Below are 12583 nucleotides of genomic sequence, written 5' to 3' on the forward strand. Positions count from 1 at the left end.
ACGTGCACTGCATCCATGCAAATGCACATGTGTGCATAACGGCTTAAGCACGGGTTATATAAATGTGTGCTTCATCCATGCAAATGCACATGTGCACATAACGGCTTAAGTACGGGTTCTGTACGTGCGCTGCATCCACGCAAATGCACATGTGTATATAACGGCTTAAGCACGGGTTACGTACGTGCGCTGCATCCATACAAATGCACATGTGTATATAACGGCTACAGCACGGGTTATATAAATGTATACTTCATCCATGCAAATGCACATGTGCATGTAACGGCTTAGGCACGGGTTATGTAAATGTGTACTTTATCCATGCAAATGCACATGTTCACATGCACGACTTAGTCACTGGTTATGTACGTGTGCATAACCCACGTAAATGCACATGTGCACATACACGGGTATGTATGTGTGCTTCATCCACGCAAATTCACGTGTACGGCTTACGTACGGGTTATATATGTGTTCATCATCCATACAAATGCACATGTGCAAATGCACGGCTTATGCATGGATAGTACACATGTGTCGGACACGTACGTGTTGTCTGGGATGGTGCTATTCATAATAAAATATTCTTATGCTGAGTTGGCAACACTTCTTCACCTATGGCAACACTGTTTTTAGTTGTTGATAGGGCATTTTGTTCTCATTATATTGTGCAACTTTTGTTTTGATTGCTTTAACGGTTTTCAAGATATTTACTTTAAACATACATAATTCCATGATATATTTTTTTTTTGGATATTCATATTTTGAAGCCCCCTAGCTCCTATTCTTCTGGTCCATAGCCCCTTAAATTTTGCTCATGTTCATTTCTCATGATACTCTATCAGATGTGCTATGCAGTAATCAGATTTTAGCGACAAGTTGTGGGACACTCCCATGTGAGTATTTACTAACCCGCTGATCTCATCAGCACTGCGGGTAGTCTATCAAGCAAGGATGATATCAGTAATTACTCCCACAGGAATACATTCGGAACCAATTTTTGCTTGTTTATATCTTGGGATCAACTGGATGGACCACCTTCATAAACAAACTTGATTCTTAACTTTTGACCCTCTGATGGTAGTCCATCAAGTAGTTTGTGTCTCCCGGACAGACAAAAGAACACGGTAAATATATAAGGGAGTTTTGATAAACCAAATTCAATAAAAATAAAAAATGGAAGTCTCAGTGGTAGAGCGTTCACCTCCGGTGCTTGGGGTCCCTGGTTCGATCCCAGCTCGCGCCGTGTGGACTTTGTGGTGGACAAACACCGTGCTCGTGGGTTTTCTCGGGGTTCTCCCGTTTTCTCTCACTTTCTTCATTTCACTTATCTCTCATCTTCACCGTCTCCTTTAGCCTAACCGGCATTACCGTGGGACGTAAAACTTAAAGATTTAATTTCATTTTTTCGATCGATGTATCGAAATATCGAAAAATAACGAAAATATCGAAATATTAATATTTCAGTCAGTGAACTTTTTCAATATCGATATTTCAATACTTGAAATATCGATCGATAAACCGAAATGTCGCACAGTCCTACTTAAAGGCTTATGTTTTTCAGTTTCTAATTTCGCTTTAATATTCGTGATGTTTGTTAGGTCTCGCAGTGTATGTTGAAACTATATATTACGAAGTACAAGGCGTATCCAGAAAGTAAGTTTCTTTAGGACGGTAAACACAAAGAACATAATAAACTTCAAATGTTCATTGCCATAGATACAGCACAGGTAACACTGTTTCTCAACATAACCGGGATTCAGACACTTGTAATACCGCGGAATCAACTTTTGCATTCCGATGTCGTAACAGTCAATTATCTGGGAGTGGAACCAGTGAATGACTGCCGTTTGTAATTGTTCGTCACCATCAATATCCTTACCGGACAGGACCGGAGGTGTAAGAAGACATGAAAATTTATGTATTTCTTTAAACATGGTTTTACTAACATGGTCCAGTCAATTTGTACACTAACCCGGAAAAAATCATAACAAGCTGAAATTTTGCACATATCTTTGGGAAGGTGTATATAGCAACATAGTAAAAATCCTGGAAAATCCGGTGACGGGTGTGGCCGCCATATTGGAAAATGACCGCCAAATCGTTATTTTAAAGGTAATAACTGGTTCTCACTTTAATAGCTATAACTCACGTTGTATTTGCACTATTGATGTTATTTTTACTTTACTTGAATAATAAAGGACTACGCTTACAGATACCTACCAGTCTACTACACACGGGGGGAGTAACGGAGGGATTTTGTAAAAAAAAATCCCCAAACTTTCCCTTCTTCCGATTACTTTCTCTTAATCAGTTGACGATCTCATCCTCTGAGAGTAGCAATTAAATTTACATTAAATAAAACATTATATGTAAAATATAGCTTCCAAGTTTTATTAGAATCATAAGGATAGAAAAGAAATATTTATACAGTTGGTGTAGCAGGGTTCTATTGGAGGCCAGTTTACCCCTAATCTTAGGCAAATCATCAACGAGTCACTAAATTCTCTTTAATTTATCAATAATAACAGTTATAAGTAATAAAAAGTCTGATTACTTTCCCTTCTTCCGATTACTTTCTCTTAATCAGTTGACGATCTCGTCCTTTGAGAGTAGCAATTAAATTTACATTAAATAAAACATTATACGTAAAATATAGCTTCCAAGTTTTATTAGAATCATAAGGATAGAAAAGAAATATTCATACAATTGGTGTAGCAGGGTTCTATTGGAGGCCAGTTTACCCCTAATCTTAGGCAAATCATCTACGAGTCACTAAATTCTCTTTAATTTATCAATAATAACAGTTATAAGTAATAAAAGTCTGATAACGTGCACAGTCTACAATAGTTCCAATTAAAGAGGCTTTTAGAATGTTTTCATGTATCCGAAATGAAAAGCAATCATAATTGTAGAATTCGTTAAGAACAGAGTGCCTTTTTCAGTACACAGTGTTTCTAAATGCAGTCTGGGTTTTCAATAATGATTATTACGTTTCAATAGTGTCCACGTTCGTATTTTCATCGGGATTGATTTCCTCATAAGAGGAATTGCTGTAACCACTGCCATTACAATGTACACACAACGAGGTACATATGAGTCCTATTTTTCTGCACTTAAATACGAAGCACATCTCGTCTTCACATCTCGTCTTGCAGCTATAATATATAAGTTAAAGTAGAGAGTCAAGAGCTGGAGCTTTCACTGTCATGATTGGTTCCAAACACGTTTCAATCCTCTGCGATCCCCAGGAAGTAAGAGGTAACTTATTGCCCTTCCAGAGTTGTATCTGATGGTAAACCAGAAATAAGTGCTGATGGGCTGCTGCACTGGTAGGTAGCAAAGCTTCCAACTGAATTTCACTTGTGACAGATATTTCGCAATAATTTTCATGAATGCTCGACAACGCAGCTGATCTAAGGTAAGCACTGACCTTTCAGCACCGTACAAAATAAGAAAAAAACAATTCACCAGTAGCAGTGACGGATTCAGGGATTGCATTCTCATCGTTGAAAATGATGACTTGTTTTTGTATGTCTTTGCGTTTCTTCAGCAAATGGTATGCATTTTACTTTCCTTGGCGGTAAGGAGCTGATGATGTATCGCACCTGTGACAGCACATATAAATGTTAAATGTGTCTTCATCTTTCCAAGATTTTCTTGTAATTTTCTTGAACTGAAGACTTTAGAAGAGACTTTTCCTCTGCCAGGTTTAATGAATGTAACATCTATAAAGGTAACGAAGGAAGTTCTGTTGCTTCTTCACCCACGACCTTCGAACATTGATATTTCACTTAAGACATACCCGGAAGACCAAAAATAGTCCCCATTAGCATCGACGACCTTCTGCCAACGTTCTAGAGGGCCATGGATTCCATGGAAATTTTGGTGATTTTTAAAAGTAAATCCTTCCTTTATTTCCTGCATGTTGAGTAAACTGATAAGTGTAATACGTGGTAACACTTCTCTCAACCCTATTCACTCTCAAGTACTCTCAACTTACAGGAAAGAAAAGTGACAAGAAGAAGAAAGCAATCTAGACTGAACTGAACAATAGCTATGGGCCACAAACTTGCAGCCTCTTCTAATCACTCGTTTTAGCAGACCTCAACCCAAAACCATCTCTAAATATGGAAAATATGTCTATACTCAAAGCTTAAGTTTTGACTTTTTATTACTTTGCATGATGAAACAAAAAAATGTTTATCGTTCTTATCGACTAACAAGCCACGTATTCAAGACCGAGTTTAGGTGATTAAGTGATGCACACCACGTGAGATTACTACAAGCAGCAGACGACGGACCACTGGCAGCTCCTACGAAGCACATGACGACAAGACAGCAGCAGCGCCACCGCCGCTCTGGATACCTATAAATTGAATGGCAACCAGCTGACCACCAACAGTTCTCTGGTGTCCCTCCTACTGCTTGCCTTGGAGCATTAGGAATAACCTACTCCCAAAGCCTCTAGTCTGCTTCGGGACTCTTGGCTATTCCTTTCCTCCCGGCTTAGCATGCTTCGGAGCTCGTTGGGATTCCTAACACAGTTGTTTAACCTGCTCCGGGACAGTGGAGATCCTGTCCGCGACCTTATGGTCAAGGAATACCTAATTTCTATCTGACAAATTAAAGGAAAGAACTTTTGTAGTATTATCTGTAAACACTATTATTATACAGAATTTATAAAATTAACTGGTAGTGGGAGCCGATTCCGGTCCTTAATTTTATTACCCTAGCTCTACCTACCAAAGAGTTTTACAATATTCTCAAGTGTATTATATCCATTCACATACCAATATGTTGTGGTTCAGTTTCATTTCTTTTTCCTGCAAACTTTCATTCAAAACTTAAGTTGTTTTTCTCCTGTAAACCTGATGTCTTAACGACGTGCTGGGATCATTGATTGCTCGGCAGTTCAAAGATATATTTTCTATTAGAAACTCAGATTATATTGAAATTTCATACTTGTTATGAGTAATGAAAAAAAGAGAATGATTTAAAAAAGCAACTAATCGCTATTTTAAAAATGGCATTTGGTAGAAGAATCTAAAAATAAAGAATTTGAGTGTTTTGTTCTGTTTCAGGCAGTTTATTTATTAGACAAGAAAATTATTCACAAAGAATACTCTTTTATTTATTTATTTTTTTAAAAAATGAATACTGGGTAGAATTATGTTTTATTATTGCATATTTGGCGTTGCAATTTCTTCCTTCGTGTGTAATGCCGACTAACACGCAGCTTGGAATTCTTCTATACAACAGTGCCTATATTCTAACTTCTATTTTTTCCTTTTAAATATGTGCATATATTGGTTGTGAATTATTTTGTGTATGTATCCAAGTACATTCCAGCATTATTACTTAATATTTCCGGTAAATGTAAATCAATAGGTATTGAAATAGTTCTCTCTGACTAAGATAAGCAGCATGATCAAACAACCGTGGTAATTACTCTGAATACATAAATAAACAAGGTAATTAATTATATTGTTAATGCGTGAATACACATATTTAAGATGTACAGCCTATATACATTTATCCTATTTATTTATATAATTATATATTTAATAAAATAAAATAAATACGCATCGATCCGTGATGTTCAGGAGCTCGAAACCTATAGGAATCACCTATTTTCGTTCGTAGGAGAAAAAAAAAGTTTCATTTTGCCGACCAGTGTAATCATTTTCGGTTCAGCGAAATTAGATCCCTAACAAAATTTAGTGGAAGATCAGATGGCATCCCGGCTAGCACGTTCCTAAAAAAGTTCGAGGCAGAGTGTGAGTTAATGGGAAAAATGAAATGAAATCTTTAAGTTTTACGTCCCACAGTTATGCCGGTTAAGCTAAAGAAGACGGTGATGATGAGTAATGAATGAAATGGTGGAATGAAGAAAGTGGGAGGAAACGGGAGAACCCTGAGAAAACCCACGCACACGGTGTTTGTCCACCACAAAGTTCACTTGGTGGATGCTGGGATCAAACCCGGGACCCCAAACACCATGAATTAATGGGAGTAGACAAATCTAAATTGTTGAAAATTCTACCTCATATTTTATTACCACCGTGTTCCGTATGGTTCAAAGCAATCCGAAGTAATTTACGTAATTATCTAGATTTTAAAAATACTTTACTTTCTAATTTTGAAAATGATTTCATGTTGGCCAACAGAGACGCCTTAGTTTTAAATAGACATTATAACCCAAAATTGGATAACAGCGTCACTGATTGTGTAATATCCGTATATAATGAGTTGAAATTAATTAATCCATATCAACAGAAATCAAGAGTAATAGTAACAATCCGAATCTTATTACCTTTTAAATTGCAACAAATGTTGATTTCTGCACAATATGTTAATATCAATCACCTTATTATGATAGTGCAAAATTTTGAAAGTCAATCTATGTTGCAAGCGAATAGTAATCGTAATCAAGCCAACACTAATCGTAATCAAGTTAGTTATGTACCTGTTCGCAACATTAATGCCAGGGAAGAAGGTAATTTTAATGCTAGAAATAATAATAGATTCCATTGTAACGAGAATAGAACTCAACCTAATTTTACCGATAATAGAACTGAATCTAATTTTAGGAGAAATAGGAACAATAATCGTAATACATTTAGGAATCAAGCGAACAATTTTCCACGAAATGGATTTCATAATAAGGTGGCAGAAATTATCGAAACAGAAATCGGAATACCGTTGAAGTACATAATAGGCAGGACGGTACACAAGATTGTAGTGTACAATACAACTTAACCGAACCCTTTGGCAATGTAACTTAAGCTAACGTTGTGGCGTCCGACAAAACATATTCAATTGATTTTTGATTTATTTCACTTTAAATATTGTTATGATTTCATTTATTTACAAGAAAATAGTTCTAACAAACTGAAAAAAATGTATTATGGAAAATATTCGTTTGAATCATCCTAGATATATTTGTACTTTGTTCGAATTCTCTACAGAAATTAATTAATTCATACCTACATGAATCATAAGTTATTGAAAAAAATTGTAGTATAAATACGAATATCGCTTACTAAAACTTATGATAAATATGCTCGAATAAATAAAACATGTTGTATTGTATTCTATTCTGTCTTACACCAACTTTGCTAATTCTTAATATGATAATTTCTTTATTTGTATTATTCCTGAATATGATATTGATCAATTCTTGTTTTGTCTCACTTTGAGTACTGTTATGATTTCTTTGTAATTTGTTTTACTTATCAGTATTGTACTTTTGCTCAAATGGCAGAAATAACTTATATAGTATGTCAACATATACTGAGTTGATTCGTCAGTGAGCTCCCATAATATTGAACTAAAGAATATGCCTTAGGACCTGAATAATTAAATAAGTTAATCGCGTTTTGAATAAGTCCTCTTTGTTGATAAGTTTATAGAATTAAAATGGAATTAAATTGTTAAATGAATATACCAATGAGATCAAATGAAATTAATATATATGTATTATAAAATATATGAGAGATATTCGGAAAGTAATGTAACCATATATGTCAAAATAAGTAACGGTCCAGGATTCTTTCTTAAATTTTAACCAATTCAAGAAGTCATCGTCGGGAGCCATATATACAACGATATTGTATATCTATTTTGTGAATTTCTTCTATTTTTATATTTTAGTTTTGAGCAACGGTGCATAAAAGTACATAATATGTTGTGTAGAAGAAGAAGAAAAAAGAATATAATGTTGATTCTAAATAGAAATAAATAAGATACAATCTCAGTAGCTAAAGATACATGTTGATTATATATATATATATATATATATATATATATATATATATATATATATATATATATATATATATATATATATATATAATCGGTACTCTTCGTTACTGTAACAACAGTTAGTTTTTCTTTAAAAGTTGCTATGACAACTAACAAGGAAAATTATTATTATTAATGAAGTTAAGTGAAAAGGAATAAAAGGTAATAATCACACAAGGTGACGTGTCTCATTTAATGCAATTTGATCGAGTTGATATAGCTAAAAAATTACGCGAACTGTGGACTGGAATGTAGCATAAATATAACGTTACACACATATACAATACATTGTTCACATAATGTTCTTCCGAATTCAGAAATCATACTTCCAAAATGTTTTACAAACATGTACTAAATTAATGGAAAAACTTGGCGAAAAGAAATCTAGGTGATTCTTTCATTTAACTCTCTTCCTAATAATGAATAAAAACAATTAATTGGATACATTAAAATAGGATACTGAGCAAAGGCTCCTCTGCGGAGAGAGTCCTAACACAATTTTTGTACTGGCTTTCAGTTTAGTCGAACTTCCGCGACAGACAAATTTGTAAGGCTTATTTCCTTACAGGAGGTCAGTATTTTCAGAAAAATAAATCTGGTCAGTTCAAACAGAAATTTATATTACCATGCGAGAAAGGAATTTAAAAAGGAAGAGGATGAGGACGTGCCAGCGAGCAAGAGACAGAAGAGCCCAAATATTTCTAGTTCCTGAATACAATTAACTGACTTGCAACAAAGATATGCAACTCTTTCTCTAGAAAGGAAAAATGGAAAAGGAAAACAATAAAAACTCTGATTTTCAATCAAACTATATATTTACGATTTGGTATTTTCGAAGTTTCTCGTCAACCTTTTTTTAAGACAGAAGAGGAAATATTTCATTCTCATTTTAAAAAAAGTACGACGTACCTTTGTGTACCGCCAGAAATAAAACACTAAGATTCCCATCAATTTTACAAATAGACAACATTGTTTATTCTCATAGCAGTGTACATTGTTGGAAAAAAGACACTTCGCTCTATTTTTCGCCATCGCCATCTTTTTCTATGCATTTTTGTAGACGGTGCTCCAATGTCTGTATCCCAATGTCGTAGAACTCCGTCACCAATCCGTTGAGGAAGCGTTTCACCTCGTCTTTGACTTCATCGTCGCTCTGGAAGCGTTGGTCACTCAAGTGTTCCTTTAACTTCGGGAAAAAGTGATAATTGGTAGACGCGAGATCCGGACTGTACGATGGGTGGGGCATGGCAGTCCACTCAAAGTTTGTCTAAAGGTCCTGGGTTTGATGGGAGACGTGAGGTCGGGCCTTTATCGTGAAGCAGCATTACACCGGCTGTCAGTTGTCCTCGCCAACGGTTCTGGATAGCTCGCCTGAGTTTTCTTAGTGTTGCACAATAATTGTTTGAGTTGATTGTTATCCCAGATTCCATGAAATCGATCAGCGGTATCTCCTTACGACCCCAAAACACTTTGCCAGCAGAAGGAGTTTGTTTGAACTCCTTTGCGATTGCTGACCCTGAGTGACGCCAATTGTTTGGACTTTTATTTCGTTTAGGGAGTGAAATGAAACACCCACGTTTCGTCTCCTGTAACAATGGAGTCCAACAATCCTTCCTTATCTTCTTAACAATTTTGAAGAAACTGGCGAACACAGGCAAGGCGTTTCTCCTTGTGTTCTACTGTGAACATACGCGGTAGCCATCCAGTACAACACTTGTGATACCGCAATTTTTCAGTCAAAGCTCTTTCTACTGTACTGTAAGAACTCTCAGGAATCCGAGCAACTAGTTCACGTACGGTGATCCTCTTGTTTTGAAGCACTTCGCATTGGACCATCTCGACAATCGCCTCCGAAACTGATGGTCTTCCACTCCGTTCTTCATCGTGGACGTCCTTCCGACCGGCACTAAACTCCCTGCGCCACTTTCGGAAGTGTTGAACGGACCCTCACTTGACGCCATACACCTCTGTCAACTGACGATGAATATCCAGGGGTGGAGTCCTTTTGGCGTGCAAAAAGCGAATTACGGAACGAATCTCGCACTTGGCGGGAGCAACAATGGGCACCTCAATCTCGGACGGCTGCTGAGCCAAGACTGAGCAGCACAGCAAAGCGCGGCTGGGCGGAATCGAGAGTGGGAACAACCGCGCACAGTGATGTTACCGGATTTCGCCTTGTACCTTCCCGTGCGGCCGGAGCACTTTCGGAACCTTATTTCTGGATCAACCCTCGTATACATATCTCCCTAAATCTCAAACTTAGAGAGACTTACAGAGGAGACAGAGAAAGAGGGACTGAGTAACGAAATCTGACCTTATTGATTGTTCATACCCAGAAGCCCAGGAAAAACTGCTTAAGCTAGAAACTTGAAATTTGAACAGGGCGTAAGATTTGTGATCTAACTTCTCATTAAGAAAGGATTTTTAGAAATTCGATGAGAAATGGGCGATATATATAATTAGACACGTGTTTCAGCGTTTTTAAGTACTTCCTCTACAAAGGAAGAGAAAGAGAGTCGCAGGTTGCAATTGTTAAAAAATGACCATAATACCGTCCCTTGAAATACCTTAAGATTAGAGGCATGAAAGTTGGTATTTAGGCTTTTAATTTAAAATAATTAAAGACGTGTTTTGGTATTTTTTGATGTTTGACTTAGTAGGGAAGAAAAAAGGTTGGGGTTGTAATTCTTAAATAACATTGCCATATTTCGAAATCCCTTAACAGTAGAGACATGCAAATTAAAAACATATTTCAGCATTTTTTTATGTTTCCTTTATAAGGGAAGCAAAAAAGGGTAGCGGTTGTAATTTTTATAAAATAGTCATACGTCAAAATCCCTTAAGATTAAAGATAAGAGAAGTACTAGGCCGTAGGCCAAGTTAATGCAGGGGTCTGCAGATCGTCCCCAGCTTCCGAAGGCTAGTATGTATTCCATACGGAAGGACAAGTGGAAATTTCATGACAGTATGTCCGGAAATGCATGATTACAGAACTAACCTGACACTGGACGGGAAATTGACGAATATGGCAATGTCACATTCTCTCCAGCGCTGTTTCCCCGATAATGAGCAAGGAGCCATGAGTGGTACATCAGTGGAAAGTACATGAACCACAAACTCCAACGAAGCTAATTCATGCCTATTGCGCTGAGTTGTAGAAGAAGCAGAAGAAAAAGAACCTCAAAAATAATGACCAAAAATGTGTATATACATCCCTATTACGAATGAATTCAAGAATTAAACAAAAATTCTCAAATCCGTACTAAAAACCTTCTTAATTATTTTAAAGAAAATAAAACAAGTCTGAGGGAACAAACTGATTAGCCAGAAAACAACGTTTTCATTCCCACCTCTTTGTGGCAACGGCCAGAATATGACAAAAGTTCGAACCAAGTGTTTCATCAAGTGTGTACGATCTGTCAATCCCATGTAGCATCTGAAGAATAATTTACAATAAATTATTTTAGTTCAGTATCTGGAGAGTATTTTGAGGAAAGACGCTTACTGCACCAAAGAGATCAGGTCAAGAATTGACACAGCTAAAGAAGTATTAAACAAGAAAACATTACTCTTCTAGCAGACTTAATATTTGATTAAGGAAGAAATTGATCATGTACTATATATGGAGTACTGAACTGTATGGTTCAGATATTTGGACATTACGGAAATTAGAGAAGAAATATTTTGAGAGCTTCGAAATGTTTTGTTAGAGGAAGATGGAGGAGATAAAATGGACAGAAAGAGTAAGAAACGAAGATGTTTTAAAAGAGGTAGGAGAGAAGAGGACGATTTTAGCCAGCATTCTTCGTGGGAAGACCATTTGGATTGGACACATATTGCAAAGAAATGTCTTCTTCATACCGCCACAAAAGAGAAAAATGGAAGGAAAGTGAAGTGAGGAATAGGAAGAACAACGCAGCTGATCGAGAAGAAAATATTGGGAGTTAAAAGAGGAAGCTGTAGATCGAGAAACGTGGAAGAAACATTTCCAGGCCCATACCTATGAAACTTCATTAGTCCCAGAACCTGCCAACAGGAAGAATACTTAATAATAATAATAATAATAATAATAATAATAATAATAATAATAATAATAATAATAATAATAATAATAATAATAATAATAATAATAATAATAATAATAAATTAATAATCTTTTTCCTTCATGATCTTGAGGATGGTGTTAATTTCTCTTCTAATTTTGGATAGATGTCTACTGTCTCATCTAGATACTCTAATCGAGGTCTTCTTCATCCCACCCTCACTTCTGCTTCCCCTTAATTCATTCTGAATATCGTATTAGGTAAAGCTTCTGTTTTCCATAGTTGCCAGGACAACTTCTTTCTTTCCTTATCTCTCTCAAAATTTCGTCATTCCTCTTTTTTGTCCGTCCAGGAGACTTTCAGCATCTGCGCCAACACCACGTCCTGAAAGCTGCCAACTTTTGTTCCTCGATCTTCCCCACCGCCCTTGTCTCGCATCTGTATAGCGCAACGCTCCAAATAAAGGTTTCCATGAAGTCTTTCTTTAATTTCGATGAAATGTTTTCTGTTCCACGTAGAGTTTTTTTTTCTTTTCTTTAATTTCATTGAAGTGTTTCTGGAGTTAATAAGCCTATCTTCCTGTACAATGCTATCTTCGCTTGAGTTACTCGTGTTTTCATATTCTTTGCATTTCTTCAGTCCAAGGTAATCATATTTTTCCCAAGTACAGAAATGTCTTCATGTATTTTCTCTAAGTCTATAATTGTATATGAGCATTTCGTAATGCACAAGAA

Source organism: Thermobia domestica, chromosome 13 (assembly GCF_964235325.1).
Source record: "Thermobia domestica chromosome 13, izTheDome1.hap1.1, whole genome shotgun sequence".
Taxonomy (NCBI): Eukaryota; Metazoa; Arthropoda; class Insecta; order Zygentoma; family Lepismatidae; genus Thermobia; species Thermobia domestica.